The sequence below is a fragment of the Rhinolophus sinicus genome, chromosome 12, assembly GCF_057876585.1.
Source record: "Rhinolophus sinicus isolate RSI-liver-muscle chromosome 12, RSI-T2T, whole genome shotgun sequence".
Lineage (NCBI taxonomy): Eukaryota > Metazoa > Chordata > Mammalia > Chiroptera > Rhinolophidae > Rhinolophus > Rhinolophus sinicus.
The window spans coordinates 50,328,947-50,355,287 of NC_142512.1; the positions used below are offsets into that span (position 1 = coordinate 50,328,947).

Consider the following 26,341-nt stretch of genomic DNA (forward strand, 5'->3'; position numbering starts at 1 on the left):
TAAAATTATAAATGAAAGGACATATTATGAGCACTTTCTTTGAAGGAAAAAAAAAAGGGGGTCTTGCCTGGAAGTAAAATTTTTGGAGTTTATATCCTTCGCTTAGAACACTTGGGAGCTTTCTCTGCCAACAACAAGACCCCTAAAAGAGCTTGCCTTTACCTTCAGAATTCAAAAAGGGGGAACCATCAATCGTTTCCCTGATTGTGGGGGAGACAGTGAGCGCCAGGTTGGTCCCTCAGGGGCTGAGGTCAGCGGGTCCTGGCGCCTTCTTTCCACCTCCCTCCCACCCCGCCTTCTCCCCTCCCCCCACCAGAGACTCGCTCCTGTTTACATTGGGGAGACTTGCAACTTCTGTTTCTCAACGTCTAAAAGAAGGTTAAAAGCTTATTAAAAGGCTCTTAAGATTTTTTTGGACACCAAATGCCTCTTAACAGAACAATATTTTGATGAGTTCAGTGTAAATGAATCAGAAACCTGTGTATTAAATTTCCCTTGACATACACATCAGTTTAAAAAATGAATGGAAAAAGTGCCTGGGGCTCAAAGTGTTTGGGGTTTTCACAAACCCAAAATGCTTGAACACGAAGAGTGGAAATCCATTTGCATCAGCCAGGTTTGCTAATTCCCATCCCACCCTCCCCACTTGCCCCAGAACCCTAGTGATAATGGAGGGAGAAGCATATCTGGACATGACCTGTGACTGGCTGGCTGGGGACATGTCGCATTCCTGGTCATCATGCTTGGGTCACAGCAGAAGCCAAAGGCTGGCTGACACTGTGGAGATACCCAACCGCTATTCACGGAGGCTGACCCTAAAAGCTGTCTTTTTTCTAAGATGTAGGAAACTAAATAAACAATCACAGAAGACCATAAATCACTGACAAAGACATTTAGATCTAAAACAGCCCGAGAAGGCAGAATGTGCCACAATTTGTCCTTCAAAGATTAACTCAGTCCTGAGTCCTATTACTGTAGATCCCATAACTTCTGAGGCTCAATGGCAAAGGGTCAAAACTTGAGAGCCGGTAGAGTTGTGTTGTGTGTGTATATGTGTTTTAATGCTGATTCTGGGCCCAAGGAAACACCCCCAGGGACAGAAATAACCCAAAGTTTTGCAACCACACTTGATCCCTAAAATGATCGTTCTTCTGATTTTTGAAATTAGTTTTCCATTTCTGTGTGTTCCAGTTTGTGAATGGAGGACCACACTAGGTGAGCACCTGACAGGAAGACTGAGCCAAGTGAAGAAGATTTGGATGCTGTCCTCGTGTGTCCCGTAAGTGACCTGACCATTTTGGGACGTGTGTCACAGATAGTATAGTGTGAGCCATTGCTGATTCTTTGGTGAAACACGCTATGTGTCCTGTGTGTGAGTCACAAGCCCAATCATCAGGTGGCCTGTCTTAGGCATCTTTGTCCCCAGGACTAATCTCAGTGCCCAGCAAGGAGGGACCATGGATGTGGGCTCCTGCCCGACTAATCCCCACGTTAGCACTCGCGCTGCTAAAGCAAAAGCTTTCCATGAACCAGAGGAGCGGCCTCCACATAAGAGCTGCTACTATGATTTTCCAAATTCACGCCCACCATCCCCTGCAGGAGGCCTTGCAGCTCCCATGTTTCAGAGCACACCTGCCATGACCTCTAGCTCAGGAAGAGTGGAGATGCAAGACAGCGTTCTTTGGGTGGATTTGTGCCTTGCTCGTCTTTTGTCAAAGAAGCACTCCCTCTGAAGCTTGGCAGGGCCTTGCGGGTGGGAAAGGGATCTTCAGAGAAACACACCTTTTAAAGACAGCATTCAACCTTATGCCACTCAAAGCATATACTGGATATATGTTTGTTGAGTGACTGAGTGAGTGAGCAAACAAGAGCTCTTTCCACAGTGAAGTCGCGCAGAAAAAGGAAAAGTTACAAGACATAAAACAGGCATAAAACAAACTCCCTCCACCTCACATAGCTGTCCCCTCGCCACAGACAAAAGGTCCGTCCTCTCCACATAAAATTTTATTAGGGTTCCATAGGAAAGAGAAGCCATATAGCAGTGAAACGCCCCACAGAGAGCACAGGAAAGATTCCTTTGTCTTTTCTGTACCTTTCTAGTAGACACCAGTTTTTGAAAGCTCCACCGCTTTTTCACAGAAAATAGAAAAAAGAGTAATGCAACAATAGTAACAGCTTTATGGGAACTGGCAGACACAAAAAGGCTCAAAAAAATATGGAGGTGCAAGGACGCCTGATAACAAGTCATATTTCCTCTCAGTGAGATGTGGGAACTGGAGAAATGTTACCAACAGGGAATGGGACAGACGTCAGAAAGGACCAGTTCCAGCACATTCTCTGACACTCCTTTCCCAGGCAAAGTTCAAGGACGAGGACTTGGGGAACTAGATAGGTATCCCTGCCCCCGTGTGATGCCCTTTCGTCCTAAGTGTTGAAAGCACCTCAGTTCCCCCTGGCTGGGCCTCTCTTGGTCCAGGTGAGAACTCAGGGTGAGGATGCTCGGCTGCCCTCTAAGGTTTGCCCAGGTCGGTGAAGGAGCTAGAAAGAGAAGCAGTCACTGGTGTCACCAACTGTCCCTTGATCGTGTGCAAGTTTGGGGGCCCATAGTTTACCCCGGAAAAAGCTCTGATGCTTGTTCTGATGTTTTCTCCCAAGCCCTACATCATCCTGTGTTCAGGGGATACAAACTCATTGTAGTGCTAGTTAAGACCCACCCTCCCACTAGGGGAACTTCTATGCAGGTGAAAAGCCAGCAGAATAAAAGTTAGGCTTCAAGGCATACAAGAAGACCCACTGCTCAGCCCTCCTCTGGACTAATTGTAGCTGAGGGATTCTGACTGTACTTGACTTTGCTCGTTGGCTCAGAGGAAGAGGCACAGAAATGAGGTCTAGAAGTTCAGTTGGTGTCTGGCATCTTTTGGGACTTGGGCCTAACTCCCCCCCCCATCTTCCTCCCCTCCTGCCGTGGGGGACCTGATGTGAGAATGCACAGATTTGCTTCCCTTTCCCTTTGAAATGGACTCTGTGCCTACAGGGCTAAAGAAAACAGCCCTTTTGGAATCTGATTTGCCTCCTGCCCCCACCCCAGGGCTGTTAATCTCCGACTCCGCTGCCACAGCTTTGCTGCAGTTCAGAGTCGGTGTGGTGTCGTGGGGGCGAATGGCAGGGGTTCTTTCTTCTTTGGGTTTGATACATCCTTCCTTCCGCCGTTCCTTGCAATCAAGCGCTAGGAGAAGGAGGGAAGCAGGCGGGAGGGAGAGCAGGAGGCTTCCGGAAATCTCTTTCCTCCGTTGCCGTCACAGGTTGCCCCATAATGACCCTGGAGACAAGCACCTGCCCCCAGTGAAGGAATTGGTTACTGTCCCGGAGCCCTCCCAGGCATGCCCCCTGTTCACTTCCTCTTCTTCCTGCCCCCGGCCTCTACCCCTCCAGCCTCCTGTGGCTTCACAGCCAAGTTCCCCATCTCAGGAAGAATGAGAGGGAGCCCAGTACGAGTGAGCTTTCAACACTTCACTCCACGCTGCCTGGCCCCTAATCACACAGGCTCCGGCAGTTGCCTTCTGGGTATCGCTTGGGAATCTAGAAGCATCAGGGTGGTTTCGAAGATAGTATGTAGCATATTCTTTCTTGTGCCGAGGTGCTAGAGGAAAGGACATTTCCATGTATATTTTTAAACTAACTTAGAATTGGTTTTAACGTACAGCCCCTTTCCCTGGGGTCCAACTAGGATGTAAAGCCTAAACTTGGGGCTTCTTCAGCTTTTTATTACAGCGGGAGGGGGGACTCACTCACTCACCTACCCTCCCACCCACGCACTTACTCACTCACTCACTCACTCACTCACTCACTCACTTACTCACTGGTTTTGCCCTCACTAGGCACCTTGTTTTCTCTGATCTGGGCAGACTGAAAACAAAGGCTAATGATCTTCCTCAATTCTCCACTGACACACACACCCTTACCTGCAGCCTGTGGCTGAGTGAGACCCCAGGCAAAGGCACTGGTATTTAGAAAAAGTTTGTACGTTTGTTCCATGTGGTTTCTTTTATTGGAAGAATCATTATGCACACCTGTGGCAGTTAGGGTCTTTTATTAGAGTACTTACGGTGCTTATGATTTTCATGGAATCAACTCCCTCATTGCCAATTAATTGCACATTGTTGCAGGGTCATCGATAATATCCCTAAGCCTGGCCAGTTGTTTCACCGATGTGCGTCCTCGGAGGTCTGGGGCGCAAATGTATGGATGGCCCAGCATAACCACTACTTCTGTTGGAGATAAACAACTCAAGAGACATGTCCCACAAAGAACAGACCACGGTTAGAGGCAGGCATAATTGTCATCACTGAGTTAGCATGGTTCTCTCGGCCAGGGGCTAATCTAAGCCAGACCTCACGTTGTGTCAGGCCATGAGGCCACAACAATTGCAATTAAAGGGAAAAAAGATAAATCACCCTTGCTTCCCAAATGTTTGTTTTTAACATAGCAGGTCCTTAGTGATAATATGAGATACGAAGTCATCTGGAGTAAGCAAGAAAGGTAGTTCGGGTGAGTCATCTTGGAAAGGCTAACGGAGTTTTAGTGTATCTGCAGGGCCAAGCCTGCATGCTCTCCCTCTCTCTCTGACATCAGCCACATCCGTCTGTCCATCCCACCTCTGTTGCCACCTCTTGATGCCACCCCAGATCTTAAGTCACACACAGTCCCACTGTGTTTGCTCGTTCAACTCCAAGTGACTTCCCTTACTTGGTCAAACCTGCCCTCCAAATGCCCCCGACAGGACACGGTCCTTGGAGGCTCCAAGTTTGGTCTCTTCTTCTCTTTTTAGGTTGTCCTAACGTCTGCCAGGCCTCAGGCCTCCAGACTGCACCCTAACCCTGAGCCTGCACACAAAGGCAGAAACCAAGTCTAGGACCCAAAACACACGTGCTGTCTCACTGGTAGAATTATGAGTGAATTTCCCCCCTAGAATGAACTTGCATTAATTGTGCATTCAAAAATGTATTTATTCATTTTTTTAAGTTCACTTTCAAAATTCAATACACAGACACACCAGACTTCGCTTCTCCTGACTTTTAAATTCTTTTCCTAGTCCACAACCCTGGATTCCTTGGAACAGTTTGACTTTGAATTTGCCACTTAGGTGATTGGAATCAAAATGGGTAGCAGAGATCCATTGTGTTTCTACAGGTCCAGTCATATTCCAGTGTCGCCAGTGATTTCTTTCTGTGGGGAATGGGCAACGTATTTCGCACAGTTTTCTTTTTGTTAGGGGCTTCTGCCTTGATAGAACGTACACCTTTTCCTGGCTTGGACCTTATAACCCCTCTGGTCGTAGCACAATACATTGTGAAAACCTTGGCCAAGCATTGGGCTCTACTGGAATTTCACCTCTTTAAATTCTGGAATGAGTAGATTATCAGCAAGACTGTGGACAACTTTTGATCATACAGAGCAACTCATTGTAATAGGATTTTTTGTGTGTTAATGTAATGATTTAATAAAGACATTTGGCACATAAGTAAGACTCGTAGACCAAGCATTTTTAACAACGAGAGGATTAAGATCAGCCTATAGGGCATATTAGTAAAAGTGTCTTTTCTAGCTTTGGTAAAACTCTTCCATCTGTTTAGAGATAAATTCATTATTCTTAACTAAAAACCCTCCTGAAATAGATGTGGTGAAAAAGTGCTGCCCCTGTTATGAGACTTTCCAAACAAGCTTAAAATTGCTTAGAAACAAAAGGCAGGAGGAAAAAAGAAAGGGCCACGTCTCCAGATAATGAGGTCCTGCCTTTGTGTTTTATCTGCAAAACAGCACAGTTTGAAAAGTCTGGATCCCATTTCATTTGAACTGAACATAAATGCAGTGCCTGGAATTCTCCCAAATGAATAAGTTCTTTGCTGATAATTTTTAAGTGAAGAAAGATCAACAGGATAGGGGCATGAGGGAGGGTTATGGGCTCCGGGGTGTGTGTGTGTGCGTGTGTGTGCGCTTACGTGTGTGTGCGCTTACGTGTGTGCGCGCTCACGTGTGTGTGTGTGTGTGTGTGTGTGTGTATGTATGTATGCACGCATGGAGTATGTGTGGGGATACTAGAATATAAATGAAAGAACACAAAACATTCTCATGAGTCCGTGGGTATGGGAAGCAGAAAACAAGAGGGGTGGGTATTTTTGTATTTAGCTGGACAATTGGGAGAGTTCTGGACACAATGTTTTTTCCTTTTACTTTTTGGTGTGCCATGCTGATTTCTCTCTCTCTCTCTCTCTCTCTCTCTCTCTCTCTCTCTCTCTCTCTCTCTCTCTCTCTTTCTCTCTCTCTCTTTCTCAAAACTCCAATAGATTTATTTCCCCTAAAAGAGCCCCTGCTGACTGTTGCTCTTGTTAAATCCTGTACTTTTCCTAACCCATCCTGAGGACAGCAACATGACAAACCTCCTTCCTTACATCAGCTTCTAATCTTCTTTCTCTGTTTCTATAGGCTGGTCTTCCTCCCCTGGATGGGGGCCCAAAATGACGCCAATTTATGGCAGGTCAGAGAATACACCATGGACCATTTCTCTCTTTAACTTTCCCCCATTTTGTGAGGTCCCTCTGAGTACCGTCTGCAGCTTCTGTAGTGATGGAGAGAACCGAAAGCTGTAGGGTCATCACATTCATTCTCGGGGTCAAGGTTACCAAAGGAGGAACTGAATGATTTGTTTACGTAAATCTCTCCATCAGCTTCCAGAAGTCTGGCAAGGAACACGCTTCTCTTTCGGGCTGTATGTTCTCATTGAGCGTCTTTGTTTGGAAAATGGAGGAAAAAGAAAAAGCCAGTGAGTCTCCTCCTTCTCTGACCACTGGAAGAAAGGGAGAGAAAAAAAGGGGGGAAAATTAACAAGGAGAGGACACTCCTCCTTCCTGCCCCTCTCCCCATCCACAGGCAAAATCTAATAACGATGATTAAATTACATGTCTTTTCCTCCCATTGAAATCTACTGCATACTATTCAAATATTAGAACTCAGGAAATAAGGCAGGACAAGGTCCCTCATGAAACCTTAGAAGGCAGCACTGGGGTCTGAGCTGGAGGTCTGCCTGGCTGGGCGGCTCTAATTAAGAAATCACCCTGCTGAGCAGAACTTAATCTAAATAAAATATAAAAAGGAATTCAGTGAAAACCATTACCTCCTCCCCGCACACCTCATGTCCAGAGTCTCCATCCCCCTCGGTCCTAGGTTCTCTCCCCGCCAGGAGTGGGGAGTTCTGTGTTGTGTGTGCCCACAGCACAATCAAGTAGAAAGACGAAGAGGCAGCTGGGGCTCGTGCCGGCCTCTTGCTGTTGGGCCAGACTTTCTCGGGGCCAGGGGCAGATTTAGTCACGGTTGTGTTGGTTTGGAAGGGGCAAGAGGATAGGATTTGGTCAAGGATGGATGATAGACTTGGACACCTGGCCAGCCCCTCCATCCGTAACTCAGTAATCTGCCAACCCATCACCTCGCTGTAGGGCGGCCGAGTTCCTGCCCAGCCATCAGCTGCCTTTGGTGGAGTGGCCACTTTACAGCCAAGACCAAACGTGTGGAGCTTGGTTATGTCCAATACCCTTGTACTAGTTCGTACTTCAAACTGTGTACATCCAGGTCCTGGGTTGTCCCTCTGATGGTGGGTGACGTTTGTTCAGCCGTATCTCCATCTCCGCCTCATACTAGAAACCTGTTTTGTGTTTTCACTCTTGACCCCTGCTGGTGTGTTCCTGTCTTTTACACCTTTGTAGCTTTGTACAGGCTGCCATGTCTGCCCATAACTGATTCTTAAACTACTGAAAACCTGTCAAAAGGGATGAACCCCCTCCCTAGGGAAAAAAAATCCACATATGCATATAAACACAGGTTTGGACAATTTCAGGGAGTACCTGAACCCTCTAAGGCAGGGGTGTCCAAACTGCGGCCTGCAGGCCAACTGCGGCCCATGATCCATCGTTAATTAGCCCGCAGCAAATTCCAAAAATATATTTAGTTTACTTAAATAAACGAGGGGAGGCAATACGTACTTCACCTCGAGTGAGTGGCCCGGCTGTTTGTGTATTTTACCGCATATGGCCCTTGGTGAAAACCGTTGAAAAAAGTTTGGAGACCCCTGCTCTAAGGAGTCCATGATCACCAGTTGAAGAACCCTTGAAAGATTGTCCTTTCCCTCTTTTCTTCTCTGACAAAGACTCAAAGATTCTCTCCTGTGACTGAACTTGAGTCAGGCTCTTGACCCCTGTGTCTGACTAGATCCAACCTTGGGCTCTGTCTTTGGACCATTTAGTCAAGTTTTAGCAAGAATCCTGCTGGAGCAGTTTTTGCAAAAACTCCCCACTGTTGACATCTGATCAAATTCTTTATCTCACACCCCAGATATCTTATCACCCTGGCCAGCCTGCAGCAAAAGTCCTGTCAAGTTGTGTCAGCCAGAATCCCCCTACCCTTGATGTTTCCTTGTAGTAATTTTCCACTGACTGACCCCCACCCTGCTCCTTGGCTATAAATTCCCACACATACTTGTTGCATTCAGAGTTGAGCCTTATTTCTCTCCCTCACTACAAAACACCATTGGAATAGTCTCTCTTAAATAAACTCTTCTTTGCTTTTACCATCTTGAACAAGTGCCACGGATAAGTTTTCCCTTAACTCCTTCCATTTTAGGAAAACCCTTACTTACCCTTAAGGAGAACTCCAAAAGCCTTGACCAGCCAGAAACAAGAACGGAGAACTCCCGCTCTGTGCTCCTGGTAACTCTGTCTGTAAGTCTCATCTGTCACATATCACAATGCAGTAATTATTTGTTTGCATGTCAATCTTCCTCTAGACCAGTGGTGGGCCAGTTTTCTCTTAAAGGGCCAGGTCATACATATTTTCGGCTTTGTGGGCCACACGGTATCTGGAGCATCTATTCAACATTGCTTCTGTAGCAAAAGAGACCGTAGACAAATGTAAATCAGTGGGCGTGGTTGTGTCCCCATAAAGCTTTATAGGCACTGCAATTTGAATTTTGTATCATTTTCATGTGTCACAAAATATCCTTCTTCTTTTGTGTTTTCAAACATTAAAAAAAAAAAACCTAAAAAGCATCCTTATCTCAGGAGCTATACAAAAACCGAGATGGGAGGAGAAGATTTAACCCACAGGACACAGCCTGCTGGCCCCTGGTCTAGACTCCAAGGTAAATCTTATTCATTTTTGAGTTTCATTATCTAGTTTCGCCAAAGCAATTCCTCTTTGAGTTTCGCTAGCTAGTATTCACTGATACATAAAATGAGTAAATAAACAACTAAACAAACAGTTGACTACAAAAATTTCCTTGAGACAGACACCGAATAGAAAGACTGTAAATGTGACTTTCGGGACATTCTAAGGGTCCATGTTTCTTCATGATTAGGGACATGATATCTTAAGTGAGCTCCCAAAGCTCCAATCACAAATCCTGCAAGTCTGGGATTATTCTGCACGTCACGAATAGATGCCAAAATCATCTAAAGCAGCCCGGTATCCACAGATTCAGAAAATACCCCCTGTTAAAGATAAGATTTCTTACACCACTTTCTGTTTTGTCCGAATCATGACCCTTTCTTTAACAATCCCTTCACCTTTGTGTGGTACTCAGCTTCTGACACAGTGACCACCCCCCTCCCCGGCATTCAATGCCTGTGTAATCCTCTCTTTTTGAGTGTGAACTCTACCTAATGATTCACTTCACATCAATGGAAGGCACAAAAGTGATGGGCTGTCACTTCCAAATGAGTTTATGTAAGATGGTGACTTTGGTGTTATCAGCAGACTCTCTGCTGCCTTCTCAGCTTGCACACCTTGACGGCAAGTCGCCCTGTTGGAGAGGCCCATGAGGCAAGGAACTGAGGGGTGTCTCCAGCCAATCGCTGGTGAGCAGCTGACACCCTCTCTCAGTCCAACCACCATCAAGGAGTTGAATCCTTCCAATACGCACATGGGTGAACTTAGAAGTGAATCTCTCTCTAGTTGAGGATCCAGATAAGACACCCCCCACACCCCGAGAGCCTGGACCAACACTTTGATTCGTTGTGTGAGAAAACTTACAGCAGAGGGCCCAGCTAAGCCACGCCCAGATTCCTGACTTACAGAAACTGTGCGATGACACATTTGAACTATCTTAAGCCACTACATTTTGGGAGCAATTTGGAACACAGAGATTCATAACTAATACATCTACCTATGTGACAATTGGATGTATATTTGCTCATTTTTCCCCACCAAAATGTTCAATTTCTCTAGGGTAGAGCTTAGTCCTGTCATACTCATCTTGTACCATAATACACGTTTGACGAACGTTTGTTAAATTAACTTGTATTTTGAGTTTCATTGAATTCAGTTAATTTAAGTAACAGCAATAACACAGAAATACGCATCCGTGGTAGGACAAAGCCGAAAACTGCTTAGGGCAGAAAGTTTTTGACAACTGTGAGGGGAAAAAAGTATTTGAATTTGTAGCTATGGTACCCAGCTTATATTTCAAAGACTTTCTGGGGGTTTTCATGTATCTTCCAAAGACTTTGGAGTTGATGCCTCCATAGTACACCAATGAGATCCCTGTCCTCGTGGACCCAGCCACACCAGTTTGCCCATTTGTTGGTCATTCTCATTATTGAAGCGATTCTCCTCCCTCCCCTTCCTTCACATTTCACCTGGGCAGTGGGCAGTGCTATCGGGAGAGAGGAGAAGATGGAAGTAGAGAGAACAGTGAAAAGGCCGGGGAACAGTGGAGAAGAGGAAAGAAAACAGAGCCGAGGAAAGAGAAGAGCTGGTCAGAACACCCAAGCCAGAGGCAGAGAAATGGTTCAAAAGAAAATGTCTGATTTCCCTCTCTCTAGTCATAAATATTTTGACAAGGGGCTTGGCTTTTATCAAAAAGGGGGGAAAAAGAAAAGCAGAGGTTGTCTTCCCGAGGACCCAGCACTCTTGGAATTCTATGACCTAATTCTGTGTAAGGTTGCAGCGTACAGCTTGCCACTCTTGTCTGAGTCCCATGGCATCCAGACCTCTGTTTTCTCAGCAGCACATGCCACACCACTATCAGAGGTCAGGAAAAAAGAGCAGGGGATGTGAGGGAACAGTCTGGACGCTGTGCTTAGAACACATCTTTTTCAGTCACTGTAGATTTTCATTTGCTATCTTACTGTTTCCTTATCTTAGCAGCTAAGTCAACTTTTCATTGCTTTTGTAGACATTATATAATATCTTCTTCCCCCTGCCCCAGTCGCCAGCTGTTAGTTGGCCAGTCTCATCCCAGAATGGGTAGGGGGTGGGGTCAGCTGGAGCTCAATTAACCTTCATGCTGACATTTGAGGGAACCAATTCCCAGCCATTGAACAAACCTCAAGTTTCTGCAATTATCATAGAACCAAATAGATCTCAAGAAAGAAACCTGAGAGTGTTCAAAGGTCAAAACAATTCGAATTAATTACTTTAAGCCTAAATGTTCTCATCTGTAAAGTGGGGACAATAATACGTGCCTCATAGGGTTATTTTGGAGGTTAAATATACGTAAAAACCTCAGTCTACTGCAAGATTACTCAACCTTAATATTTCAAGTGGGATAATTCGTTGTTGTTGGGGCACGTCCTGTGCATTGTAGGAAGTTTAGCAGCACCGCTAGCTTCCACTCACTAGATGCTAGTAGCACCACCACGCCCCACCCCTCTACTGTGACAATCAAAAATGCCTCCAGGCATTTCAAATGTCCCCAGTGGGGCAAAATCACCCCTGGTTGCAAACCACTATTGTAGCGTTTAGCATCTAGTTACTGTTCCATAAATATTAGATGCTATTTTTATTATCATTAAAATTCTTAGTGACAGCAGCATGACCCTGCTGTGGTGAAAGATCATCTCTCTGACTGAATCCTTTAGTAGTTGCTCTATGTCTGCATCTTTCTGAGAGAAAGGACCAAAAAGGGTGAGGTCATTAACTTGACAACAAACCAACAGGACACCTACTGCCTCCTGTGACGTCTTCTTTCGTGTTCTGTGCCAAAAACTAGGTACAGTCTTTAGCCTCACTGCTTGTGAGACACTACAGATTCTTCTGTTGGCATCAGTCTTCCAGCCGCAGGCACTGCTGGTAGGGATGACTCTTGAAGTTGCCCTTGGCAATTTCCAAGGGTCTCACGCCCGTACCTGAGAAAGGAAAGAAAGAGATGTTGAAGAAGAACGCTTAACAGAAGTTATTCCCTTTGCAGTTTTTGGTGGTTTCGCGCTTGTGTGGGTTTACAAGTGGGTTTTTTGCCCAAATTGTTCCTGCATATTCTAACAGGTATTTTGATACCACGCTGATTTGAAGGTACAGATGTTTTTCATGGCATGTCTTGTGGTGAGTGGACAAACTGAGAGGTGAATGCTGGTGACTGAATGGAGTGCAGTATTCCTCAAAGTTTTTATCCAAATAAATGCTAATGGCAGAGAAAAGTTAAAAGAAACAAAAAAGATTTCTCAGGGTCTGGGAGCAGCCAGCTGAAACTATGAAATGTCTCTCCACCTTCTGTTTTTGTCTTTAATGCTTGTGCACATTTTATTTTCTCTGCTGAAATACTCTTTTTCATTTGTTTGAAGGTAAAATTTGTAAATGGACTAAGTTGAGCCTTATTTATCCCGCGACTCTTCCTTCTCTCTCTTTAAAGCACACACAATGCGCTTGCAAAAGGAATCTGATGGACCTCCATGAAAATTAATTTTAACTGAAGAAGAGAATCAGCCTAGCCAAGCACTCACATTTTACATTTATCCCTTCTTTATTCTTTCCCTTCCTCCTAATACTGCTTTGCTCTTCCCATCATGATAAGTGACTCTCTTTCTGTCCCGTTCCCATCACCCACCAGGCCATGCCAACTTCCTTACTCCCCCTCTCCATCCTGCTCAAACCTTTCTCCTTCTTGGGGCCCCTTCTCTCTGTGACCTTACAATTCTTCCAAACCTATCTTGAATCCAAGCCACCTATGAGGGTTTCTCGGATGAATTATACTCCATGACAGCCGCCCTTCCTGCGTGTTCAACATACCTTGTCAATTAAAGACCTCAACACAGAGAAAGGCTTTTAAAAAATTAACTTTGCTGTCAAGCTTTCTTCCCTCTTATTTTGAATGTGTACAATTTTTAACCTAAGGATGGCTGTGAAAGTGTGATGTCTGTTTGGGTCTTGACAGATGTATTTGCATTTCACAAATCACGAATTTCCTAGTAAATAACAGACTCCATATTTACATTTACAATAAAAATATAAACAAGAGATTGTGATACGGACAGGGTAGTGGCAAATCCTGCTTATCTATGAAATGCAGTTAACATATCAGCTGGACCTATTTCCAAAACGCAGGGTGACCCTTCTGTTATTTAAAGATGTGAAAAATACTGGAGACTTGAGAAAAAAGGCCATGGAAATTGCCATTGATGATTCATTAATGATCAATGATCGATTTCAGATACTTGTGGCAGCAAACAAAGCAGTTCACCGGTACAAACTGGGAAAAATGAAGATGAGAACTCCATCTATTGAAATTATTTCCAACCTTTCCTCAAATAACCATATTTCAGAGGCTTTGAAAAAAATTGGTATTTCAGCAAATGACACTTCAATTCTAATTGTTTACATTGAAGATAGAGAAAAACTAATAGATCAAGAAGATTTAATATCTCAGGTAGAAAGTCATCAAGTTTCTCTGAAAAATCTTCCTGAAATAACAAATATTACAGAACTCAAAAAGATACATAAACTATCTTCACAAGAAGAAAGTATTGGGACATTATTGGGTAGTGTCATCGTAGAATGTCAACAAAAGACGTTTTGTGAAATGACAGAAATATTAAAAATTTGCATCATTTATAAATAAATATATATATATATATATATATATATATATATATATATATATATATAACTTATATTCCCACTTAATGGCTTAATTGTAAGCTCCTTAAGGGTAGGAAAATTATCTGCTTTTTATTATGTTTTCCTCTTAGCATTTAAATCAGAAATTTAGACATTTAAGACCTTCAAGAATATATAAGTTGAGTGAACCTAAGAATGAATGACTGATTATGTTTTTCTAATTCATTTCTATGAGCTTTAGTTGATGTGCGTATTTGGGCAAAAGCACATCATTATGGTATATGGTCAGCATCGTGCTTACACAATCTTTGTTGCCTCGTCCTTGTTGTCTAGTTCTAGGCATGGTCATCGAGTCTCTCTCGTTTACACTTCACCTCATCCCTGTCCTTCAGAGCTCCAAGCATAGGGTTTTGCCTATAGTAGGTACTTGAGAGATGTATGGAATGCCATTTGCTGCATAATAGAAAGAGCATAGGCAACAGATTTTAGAGAAAAGGTAATCAGTTAAAGTGAATCATAGCACCTTGCCTCCCCAATACGGTGAAGGTTAGATAAAATGTTTGTAGGGTGAGGGAAAACCATCTGGACGAAGAATGGTGAGTGAGTCTGGAGATTAGGATACCAGGACCTAGACCAGCTCTGCAAATACTGCCACCTCTCCTTACTTTCCAGGGTGCTGGCTTAATGTCTTCTGGACTAGGAACTGGATGGAGGATGGTATTTTTTTCTAGATACTTGGGCTTTCTTGACTCCTGTCTCTCAGGCAAGGGGAAGGTCTGCCTGTAATGAGGATCCTGTGACCTTCTGGGGTGTCACGCAGTTAATTAAAAATCATAACTTGTATTAATAATGAGTGTGGTCACAGGCCAGTCAATGCCTGTGGATTTTTCACTTATAGATGCTGTCGGGACTTTCAAAATGAAAACAAGCCAGCAGTCACAATTAGAAGCAGTAACATCAACCGAGGGCAGAATGCATCGATTGATAGAAGAAATAGTGGGAACTGGGATCACGAGGGCAACCTCGTCATCCATAGAAACTGGCATTATGCCTTCGCCTAGACCAAGTCAAATACCAGGGCCTGGGGCTCTTGCCCAGCTCTCACTGCCAACCAGGAAGTTCGAAAGCAACACTTAGAGCTTGTAGGCTGGACGTTACCCTGACAGGAACCAAAGTTCACATGAGGCGTTGTTTCATGGACCCTCTGGGCCCACTCTTAATAGTCTCGTGTGATTTGCTTGTGACGTCCTAAAGTCCAATATAAGTCAACAGGACACCACATTTAACAGTTTCTGTCTTCTGACCAAGTAAAGATACATGTGGTCCTCCAGTTACCAGAACCCATCCAGGTAGGACAGAAAGACAGCAGCTTGTGAGCGAGGGATTTGTTACTCCGTTTGACTAAAGAGTAGTGAGAATTAATCACCTGTATCTGAGCAGGACTCTGTTCCAAACATGTGATAAATGAGAAATCTGCAAGGGGACCTCTCAACTTCAGGTATATTTTTTCCAGCAAGAGTGAAGCAGAGCTGCACTGAGATGGGGGAGTACTCAGAAGAAAAGTTCTTCGATTAGTGAGCCTTAGTATAAAGGAAAGTTTGGCACAGGAGTTGTTCCAGGATGACCTTGTCTGGTGGCCATAGTCAAGCTGGCACTGACCCTGGCACCTGTCAAGCAGGTCCAGTGACACAACATGGGGGTGTTGTAATGGTCACACAGCATAAGGTGTGTAAAATGACAGGTCACGTGCCTGGTACACTGTAAGCATTTAGCCAATGCTTGACCCAGGAGAAAGACCAATACCCAACCACCCACCCAATGTCACACCTACCCTGGGACTCAGATTCCACTATTGGCTGCCATGGAGCAGTGCTGACCGAGAGAGCCCAGCCTGCAGAGGGTCAGTGGAACTTGCCTGCAAGCCTATCTGCATCTACAGCTCACGGAGGGTGATGGACTCCGTGTTCCCCAAGTGAGTCTGAGTGATGCAAGGAATGCTCCCCTGTGAAACTTTTCATTAGCTGTGGTGTGCTCGCTGCATCATCCCACTACTGAAGTGGCTTCCCTCCCTTACAGTAACTGTCCACTAGGTAGCTTGTGGCCGGTGGGCAAAGACACAGAAGGCAGTTGGAGTCAGCCTCCTGAGATGCCAAGAGGAGACCTTTTTCTCAGGTTTCTGGGTGGGTTTGGAAGCCAACACCCTTGAAAGGGAAGCAGAGGCTGCCTGCCGCAGGCATGTGGGACACAAGGCCCACACAGTGTTTGTGAACAGTCAGTATCGCTCCCTGACGAGAAAGGGGCATTCACTGTGGGCAGAGGCGCTCCGCGGGAGTGGCTGGAGCTGGGGCTCCCGGGCAGGCCTCGGGCTGGCTTTGCAGCCAAATTTCTTTTTCCACCATCTCTAGAATTGAGTAGGTGCCAATAGAGCTAAAAGCTTTCAGAGACACCCATAGACACAGATAGTGAGCCCCCCACTCCCCCTGGCCCCCGTCTTTTCCGTGGAACTTAGCAGCAGCTACCAGGGGCGTCATCATAGAGCGTTAATTTTTTCCCTTGCCTGGCTTCCCACATTCTGTGACCACCTCGTTCTATGCCAGGGAAAATATTGAGAGCCTAGGTAAACGAAGGGGAACCCAACATTCGCCAGTCTGGCCTTAAAATAGCCGGTGGAACGCCCCCATCCCAGAGAGTACACAGGCGGTGACTGTTAACCAGTGTGCTCAGAGCACCCGCCCACCCCACCCCAACAGCTCACCCCGATTCCCATGAAAGCCTATCTCAGAGAGAGGACAAAGAAGGAGCCAGACTTTGCTGCCTCATTCCCTTTGCACCGCCCCCCCCAACCCCGTGACTTAGGTGAATATTAATGAGCACAAAGTGAGCTGATGCAAACCAGTGCACACCACTGCGCAGGGGTGGGGACCAGGGAGATGTATGTCTGGGGTGGGGGGCAGGGTTGGGCAGAGCAATTGGGGAGAGTCAAGAGGAAGAGTGTTCCTGGAGGAGAGGGGAGACCTCAGGAGTTACGGGACACACCCCAGGCTGGGTACCGGGGCAGAAAGAAAAACGTCCCCACGCTGACTGCTGGATAGCCTGTGACATTGCTGTACAAGTTGCTGCTATGTCACAGGCGGTGTATTCTGGATGAAGTGCATGCAGTGGGGTGAGGGGGCCAAGAGGAAGAAGTAGAGAAGAGAAGGAAGGAGGGAAGAAATAACCTGGGGTGGAGATTAGGCAGAATGTGTAGTGTATACTGCACCAGCATACGTTTTTCAATGTTTTCTCAGTGCTCTCGACGTAAAGTTGCCAGATTTAATGTAAAAATGCAAGATAGCCAGTTAAATTGGAATTTCAGATCAACAACAAGTACACATTTCAGGATAAATGCAATATTTGGATATACTTATATTTTTTGAATTTTTTTTATCAGAAATGTAATGTCCACTTCAATTTGTTTTAATAAACAACAATTTTTAGTATAACTATGTCCTGTGCAAAATTTAAGACGTAATAATACTAAAAATTTTCAGTGTTTATCTGGAATTCAAATGTAAATGGGTGTTCTGTATGTTATGGGCAATTCTATCGCCATGTCTTGCCCCCTCAACTAGAATGAAAACCCTCAAGGTCAGAGATGGTTTCTGCCGTATCCTCTTTGCAAAACCTAGTGTTTTTCATTCCATGTGCTACCTTGCCTCGTGATACAGCACAGAAAGGCATGATAACAGCAATGAGTGTGCACATTCTGTTCTCTGACTGCCCTGTGTTACTCCACTTAGTATTACTCGTGGGATCTTGAGCAAGTCACTTAGCCACTGTTTCCCCAATTTTCTCATCTGCTAAATGGGACAATGAGAGTTGCCTACATTAGCTCTTACCAGAAAACAATATAGGTAAAGCATTTGCTGTATCCTAGGCTCAAGGAAAGTATTCAATAAATGTTAGCTATTATTATCCCTATTAGTAGTAGTAGTCGATACTTGATAAATAAGGAGTGTGATAGAAAGAAAGTAGTTTCCGCGCATTAGAGACCTGCCTGAGCTCCTGAGCTGACCACTGGGCTTCCTCAACCAGCGCTGTGACCTTGAGGGAGACTTGATCTTTCTGAGTTTCTTTTCCTTGGGTTTCCAAGATTTCTTCCAATTCTAAAACCCCATCATTTAAATAGATTGAATGGATAAGAACCAAATGGAATAAAAAACAGGTCAATAGAAACATGGAAGGGGTTAGAAAGTAGACGCGCAATGGGGGAAGTTTCACTAGACAAGTGAAAAACACCATCCCCAAATGCAAGACTCTGGCCTTCTCCATTCTCTGATCTTGGGAAGGCTGTGTTTTCAGAGACTAACACAAAAGACAGCCTACAGGAGAGCTGAGCTTCTGCCTCAACTTGGATTTGCTCCCAAAGGAGCGTATTGTAAGGCCCAGTGGGAGTGCCTTCCCTGGAAGCAGCCAACCCAGTAGCGGTGAATAAATCCATGGCAGCTCGGTGCCAACACATCAGAGAAGCCATGGCCCCCACCACCCATGAAGCCTTTTGTGGCCGAGACTGAGTCTTTGGGGATTTGCAGCATTTCCAGATAATTGCACATCTCACGAGTGACCTTTATAGCTGTTTTTCACCACCTCTGGGGAATTATCACTTACCGACAGAGAAAATATTTTTCCCTCTCATATCATTCTGAGCAAAGAGTATGGGCACCAAGAGGCCAGGGGATAGACATTCACAGTCATGGTTTCCTCCCAGGTGGCTCTTTCCTATATCAGGTATTAGAGCTGATGAAGGGTTCAGGGGCCTTTGGGGAATGATGCAAAAAAGAGAAGGTACAGTCCCCTACCCAAGAACATTCACAATCCACCTGACAGGCAAAATCATTCTTCAATATAGCAGTGACTTGAGAAGCTGAGATAACAGCCTACTGGTGTCAATAAATGTAAGGCAGATGGAACGTGCTGGTGCTAAAATGACCAAGAATGAGCCACGTGGGTCTAACCACGATGGGAGCTTTCAGTGGGTAAGTGCGTAGTCGGGGAAGGATAAAGAACGTCCTGTGCAAAGATGGGAAGCTTTCAAGGCATGCCAGGAAATGGTCGTGGACAGGAGCCTAGTTAAGCGCGAGGCAGGAGACCGGGAAAGTCTTCAGCATGTAGGCTGGGCTCTAGACTCCTTAAATTAGCTCACAGGCCAGGTTGCACCTAAATAATTGGGTTCCCTATAGTTTTTCCTGTTGTGCTGAGATTTAAAGAGATCAAAGCAGAAGCACTGAATGGGCAACCCATTTAAAACTATTTCTTCCACCAACATGAAATCCAGTCCACTGAATCCTTTTGACTGTACATTACTGGGGGAGTTTAAATTGGTTCACTGTCTATAGAAGGCAATTTGGCAATAGCTCGAGGAATCACAAATCACATTCTCTTTAAGTAGCAATTCGACTTCCAGGAATTTATCCTGCAGGAATACTTGAACGTGAACCAGGTTATTTATTTCAGCTTTGTTGACAAGTCAAAAACATTGAAGCAACCTAAATGGCCATCACAAAGGAACTAGTTAAATCAATTTTGCTAGTAACACATCCATAGAATAAATGCAAATTAGTAATGAATATGGAAGTTCTTTACATACTGATATGGAACAATCTTGAAAATATGTTTAAAACAAAATCAAGGCACAGTAAAGCCTGTAAAGTATGTCGCCGTATTGTTAAAAATGAAAGGGGCCTCAAAGAGGTAGAACATAACTCCCCACTCACTGAGTATGGGATGAATTTAGTGACTTTATTCCAAAGAGTCCACATGGAAGGGAGGGAAAGTAACTTTGCAGTGGAGAAACCTGGCAAACCCTACCTCAGCCAGGTGGTCAAGCATCACATCCTCAGTAAAAAGGCATGTGGATACCATACGCCCGTGATACAAAGATGAGAATGGCACTTCAGCTCTGAGGTCTTTCTCCCTAAACCCCAGAACCCCTGGGTGGTCATTAGAAAACGCATCAGCCAGACTCATATTGACAAACATTCTACAAAGTACTGGACCGGCCCTCCTCCAACTGTTATGGTCAACCAAAGAACGGAAGTCTGATAAACTGTCACAGACTAGAGAAAGCTAAGGGGACATGGTGACTGCATGTAAGGTGGTGTTCTGGAGGAGACCATGGAACAGAGAGGGGACATTGGGTCAAAGCTAGTAAAATCTGATAAACTACGGAATTTAGTTAATAGCAATGCACCGATGTTGGTTTGTTCACTGTGACAAATATACCGTAACAACACAAGATGTTAACAAAAGGAGAAACCGGGTGATGGCCTATGTAGGAACTCTGCAGTATCTTTGCAACTTTTCTTTAAATTTAAAACTTTTCCAGAATACAACATTGGTTAAAAATTAAGAAGATGCAGAGATGATATAAGTCCTCACATGTGCATAAAACATCTGGGGAAGAATAGGCAATAAAGTAGTCATTTCAGTTGCCTCCACAGAAGGACCTGGGTTACTGGAAGGAAAGATTTTTTTACTATGTTCACATTTCTATTTTGAATTATAAATCATGCAAATTTGCCACCTCTTTAAAAATAATCAAATTTACATTTTACAAAAATGAAACAGAATTTTTAATCCAAGTTAAGTTTGTTTCTAAAAAAAACACACTTAGTTTTGAAATGCACTCTTTTTGAGTAATGCATTAAAACATGGCTCCCAAAGGATTCATTAACTTGGATTAATTTCTCATATTAATAAGTTGGATGGCCCAAAAGTACAAGGCTTCAAGGAGAACGATTTTGGGTTATGGAAGTTTTGAGGGAAAGGAGAATATTGGGAAATGGTCTCTATATATGGTATTGCCCAAGAATATACTGAACACCCAGGTGACAGAATGAAGGTACATGGTACCAGAGAGATTATGGGAAGAGGAGAGAGAGAGAGAGACGATGCCCAGAGGAGGAGACTGCATGCCACAAAGAGTAACTTTGCTGACACGAAAGAGAAATGACTTAGTTCTCCCTCTGCTTCCCAGTAGACTATGTCCTATATCATCCCAGTGCTGAAACAAGCCTTTCTCTGCCTTTGGCCCTTAACCAAGAGAAATGTACTAAACGGTTGGACTTCTGAAAGGTAGTCTGGACCATGAGGGAGCTGACTCTGGAGTCATTCTTTCCTGCCCTGACCCATCACCCTCTATTTCAGCCACTACTTGGCAAAAACCAACAGGGAGGTGACAGTGAAGTACGTTTACACTGGACTCTGTGAAGGCTCTTGAGGCAATGCCATGAGCCTGAGAGAAAGGGCACAGGAGTAACAGGTCACTGAGCCAGCCAGGGGCGAGGAGCCAGAAGGACACCCACCGAGAGAGGCAGGGAAACGGTTAATAATTCAAGGTGACAAATTAAGCCAGCTACTCAGGGGCTCCAGTTTGGCTGATTGTGAAGTCTAAACAGAGCTGTCGGAAACTGGGAAGGCGCTGTCACTTTTACTGTATTTTTCCACACGTATTTTTATATATTTTTTTTGATTTGGAAATGTTTGTGGGGAGCTGGAAAACGCAGGCCTGGAGAACTCCTGGGGTTTGAGAGGGGAGAAAATGTGTCTCTGCTTGGACCTCAATCTAATTCAGATCAGCAGCTCCCCAAGGGCGTCAGCCATGGGTGGCAGTGAGGTTGCCTGGCCTTGCCACCCTCCCTGTCCCCCACACCCAGCCCTGTGGAAACACCCTCACCTTCTCTCGTTTTCACTGCCCTGCGGTGCCAGCATGCAGCCTCCTGCCAAATTACACTAACAGCGTGCCCCGTCCACCAGCCACACCAGCCTCCTTGTTACTAAACTCAGCAGCTGCTTAACAGGGAGCAGATGGAGAGAGACGTGAAACACCCCTGAAGTGGGCACCGGGGGATCCTGGGCCGAGAGGCAGGGGAGAATTAAAATACTTGCACTTACCCCTGTTGATATGTTGGCAAGGACCCTGCTTTCACGATGCCTAACACACAAACCACCACACCATGGAAATTCACGAAAAGGAAATGGTAGGTCAGGGCGTTGAACATGACCGTGGGCCCCTCTTCGGGGACAGTGTTTAAGAAATGAGCACGCACCATGACAGATGGACACGGAGCTTACCTGCCCCTTGGGTCTTACAACCCTTGAGCTTCACATTCGGACCTGCTAGACCTGCGTACTTACTGAGCACTTACTTCCTAAATGAGTCTCATCACAACGGGACATTTCAATAACACTTTCTGTGTCAGACGGCATGTCCTCATCATAGACTAATCTTGCAGATTAGTTTAACTCCTCGTAGAGCTGACAACTTGATTTCTGACGTTAAAGATAAACATGTTTGCCACCCCCCTTACACGCACACACACACACACACACACACACACACACGCACACACACAAAATGTACACTAATGGTTCAATCTATAGGAACATCACCGCTTGGCATCTGTACTTCAAGTCTTGGTTTAATATCATCCATTCTAAAGAAAACAACAGTTTTGTTGAGTGAAGTTTAGACAAAAGAAAAATGGATAAAATGCAGTGCACACATGAGCAGGAATGCATATGCACACGTGCACACACACACTTGCATACATGCACGTATACCCACTCTTCTCTGTGTCTTCCAGCAAACATCGCAGTTGCTCTGCGGTCCCCCAAAGGGCACTGAATATGATAACCCCAAAGCAGCTGCTGCTCAGGGGGCTTAGCTAGTCAAATGTTTCCCTCTAATTTGGCCCAAACCAGGTTCCTTCACGATGGCTTGGGGCAAATGCCCAGTGGGTCACCCATTGCAGACGGTATCCACACAGTTGCAGGGCCTGACCTAGCTCATGGAAGAGCGCAGAAACACAATTCTGCTATTGTTCCCAGACTTGGAGATTGAGGGAGGGGGAACATGCACACACAAAAAAACTCCCTCGAAAGATTAGTGCAATTATTAGCCAACAGTAATGGCTATAAGCCAGCCTACTCTCAAACCCTCCTGAGCACCAAGCCACCTCAGAGTCTCTTAAAGCCCCAAACACAAGACTGTGTGTTCTCCTGCATCTTGCCATGTTGTTTGCTGGGTCAGCATGTAATGCACCCTTACCCACAAGGCTAAAAAGCAGAGAGGGGAACAGTGCACAATGCATGTGTCTGAGCCCTGGGTCCCCATGCCCAGTAAGCCTGTAAAAGGCTGATGTCCAGGCCCAAACGTCACTGAGGCCTGCTTCATCCGACCTTATTTGGGCAAAATGCTTTTTAAAACAGGTTTGCAGATGGTGACTTGTGGTTAGTGTTAATTGTAGAATTCTCCAGAGATGAGGTGCTTTGTCCCCCTTTCACTGTGTGTGAATAACAGTCTATAACCCCTGTGTCACCACTCTGCTGGCCATCCCAGCCCCTCATCTGCAGTTACGGGTATGTATGTGGAACAGAAATTAAATTCTGTTCTATGACTTGGTACACGCACCCTTACACTGCATGCATATTTCACACCATAGTGTCAAAGAAAATAAAGTGCTAATGTTCACCTACCCCATATATATTAATATATATGATATATATTAATATATATAATAATATATATGTTATATTAATATATATATTTAACATATATATAATACATATTGGTTAAATGCATATGATGGTAAATATACAAAGAAGGAAAGTTGAAGGATTAAAAGGTTGGTGATACATTTGCGTAGCACCAAAGCAATCAATTGATTGACTACATTTAAGTTACTGATAAATTAAATGAGACATTAAAAAAATTTGTCAGTTGAGCCAGAAGACAGCTAGTCCAATAACTATGTGAATATTCTACTCGAGAGAGTACAAATGTGTGTAAACAAATACCGAGGTGAACGTTACCTGCAGGTCAAAGAACTAGTGAATCATTCCTTTACCATCAAACAGTTCCTGAATCCCTACTATGTTCCTGGCACAGGTTAAAGCTAGAAGTTTGGTAGATTTCTCTTGGAGCAGTCCTATTAAAAGCCCTTTTTACTTCCAGAGGAATCGGTGCTGCTAGGAAAACAGGCACGGGGGGGGAAAATAAAAAGCCTGAAAGCTAAGAAAATTAAAGAGGACGTTTTTTATGTGGTGGCAAATCAGGGATGCCTTCGAGCACCTACTGTTTATGATCGAGAAGACCCACGTGTGTTAAACTTTGTGAAATACATTTATGAGGTATTAAATAAAACCCCGCTCCTACGAATTACTACCCAGCCCCTGCAGCACTCAGACTCATTTCTCCTGCATCAGGCTGTCAGGAAAGCCTGCGTCGAAAGGTCTGGAGCCAGAGTCTTAATTAGCAATCACAGTGACTCCAGTATGATTATTTTATACTCACACACACACACACACACACACACACACACACACCCGAACAGAACAAGCACTAACCCACCGTTTGTACACCACATCCACGGTGTGTGTTCTCATACATACGCTCTCATAGTGCTGTGCTAATACACATACACACACACACACACACACACACAGGCTTTCTCAACTAGGAATTTTAAGGTTTTAATTAAACTTCAGGAAGACTTCCTTTACAACAATTGGAAGATAACCGAAACCCCGATTAATTAGTGTCTCTACTCGCAAAATGGAGGTTAAAATAAATAATCATGAACGGGTCATTTGGAAAGTACCTGAAATCCTGAGGCTAAAAGTGGTGTATAAACACACGAGAGCCCGATCTTGTAGAATGTACACACTGAACTACCCCTGGGTGTTTTTTATTCGCTGATGAAAAGACTGATGCAAAGACACAGCTGGCAGAATGCGCTTCTTCTTAGGATGCCTGCAACTAAGCACCTGACGTAAGTCCACGTCCATAAGCAATCCAGGCGTGTCGAGGGTTTGGAAGCAAATCTCTGTGAAGTATGCCTTTCACATCTAGTCGTGCCTGCCCACACACAGGCACGAACCCATGCAAACCTGCTACTCTCCTCGCTGCAACACTGATATCATTTCATTCTGGTCTATTACTAGATTATATCCCCAGTAATGGTGATGGCTATCCAGTCAAAAAAAGAACAAATAGTAGAGCAAAGAATAGTGAGGCTCTGATGAAGCACAGAGCCCCAAAACCCTGGGGTCCCCCCTTTCATCTTTAGTTACTTGTCAACCCTGAGGCCCGGCCTATTGGAGCCAAGCTCGCCAGCACCTGCGCATGGATGAACGTTCTAGACAAGACACTGAGGACTGACTCACAGGAAGAAACCAGATCCACAGCTGGTGCCCACTGCGCCCACACCTAAGCCTCTTCTCTTTGAAACCAGACATGGTCAACCATGCCCTTCTGGTGAATCTTGCAAGTTGAAAGCAAAGGAGAGTTAGAGGGGAGGTGAAGGCAGAAGATAGGAGCCCGGCCAAGAACAGGAAGATGCGTGGCAAGACAGCTTGCCTCTTGGGAGAAGAATCGTTCACACTGCCCATCCACCCGTCACTGATTATCCCCCCAAATCAAGGGAGCCCACCCTTTTCATTCCTGCACATCAGCCCACCTCCTTGGCGGAGTTTGGCCTGCTGCTCCCACAGTGGGCGGCCAGACAGGACTCTGCAGGAAGCCCACAGGTCACCACCAGGGCCTAAACTGTGACAACAGGAGAAGGAATAAGAATCAGAACTGCAACATCTGTCAGAGGTGGGGGTGGGGGGATAAAAAAAAGTCAGATTCGACTGACAAACAGGTTTTTAACCCAGGCAAGTACTCACCTGGATCTGGCATGAGGGTTGACAAAGAAAGTCAGGTCAAAATCCAAAATCCGAATGAGCGAATCCAAGGCTCTCTACCCTGCCCTCTTTTCCTCTGTCCCTGGGTCATCAGGTGTGAATTAGCTGACCAAGGATACGGCCCTGATAAATTCCGCCAGGTTATAAAAAGGGGCAAAGGGGTCTAGCCTAATCCCGCCACTATTCCTCAGTCTCGAACCAGCTTTGGACTCCGCAGGCCCAGCGGTGGTGTGCAGAATGCTTGCTCCCGACATTCACTGAGCCCACAGAAGACCTCAATCCGATCTTTTATAGTGCTTTGTTTATTACCTGTGTGCCCTTATTTCATAAGGGAACTGAGAAAGAGAGAGAGAGGGAGCAGGAATGATGAAGATGTCTATTAGTAGCAATCCAAAGACAGCTTTTCTTAAGCTTCATTCATAGCAGCAAATGTGGCCAAACAACCCAGCAATTGTTCTCTCAAATGTCACCTTTCTGTATGGGCCACTGTGCCGATAAAACTCGGCTCTCGCGTTTTTGCTCCCCCTGGCCATCCCCCCCACACTAAAAAAAAATTGCTGTGTGATCCTCCAAATATCTCCAGAGAAACTGAACCTACAAGGAAAGCTTTTCTTCTTCTCCCTGCCCCCCCTCCCCGTTTTTTCTTTCTTCTTCACGCAGCTTGAACAATTTGGCTCTGTTCTGGGTGCATTCCTGTGGCCCATTCTCTTTCAGTCCCCTGCGCAGGGCAGAGGAC

The 26,341-nt window shown here is 45.0% G+C and overlaps 1 long non-coding RNA gene and 1 pseudogene across 2 annotated transcripts; one reads left to right on the top strand and one right to left on the bottom strand.

Moving 5' to 3' along the window:
* Positions 1 to 4,985: 4,985 nt before the first annotated feature.
* Positions 4,986 to 25,976, bottom strand: LOC109451864 (uncharacterized). 2 transcript variants are annotated; one of them, XR_012492123.2, is made up of 4 exons: positions 25,588 to 25,976; positions 11,994 to 12,173; positions 8,687 to 8,927; positions 4,986 to 6,844 (listed from the first exon to the last, which is right to left on the bottom strand). It is a non-coding gene; the product is annotated as an uncharacterized LOC109451864 (long non-coding RNA). The 2 variants fall into 2 exon arrangements; XR_012492124.2 differs by having other exon boundaries at positions 8,687 to 8,930; positions 25,588 to 25,975.
* On the top strand, positions 13,265 to 13,839 carry LOC109451863 (EKC/KEOPS complex subunit TPRKB-like; annotated as a pseudogene).
* Positions 25,977 to 26,341: the final 365 nt, after the last annotated feature.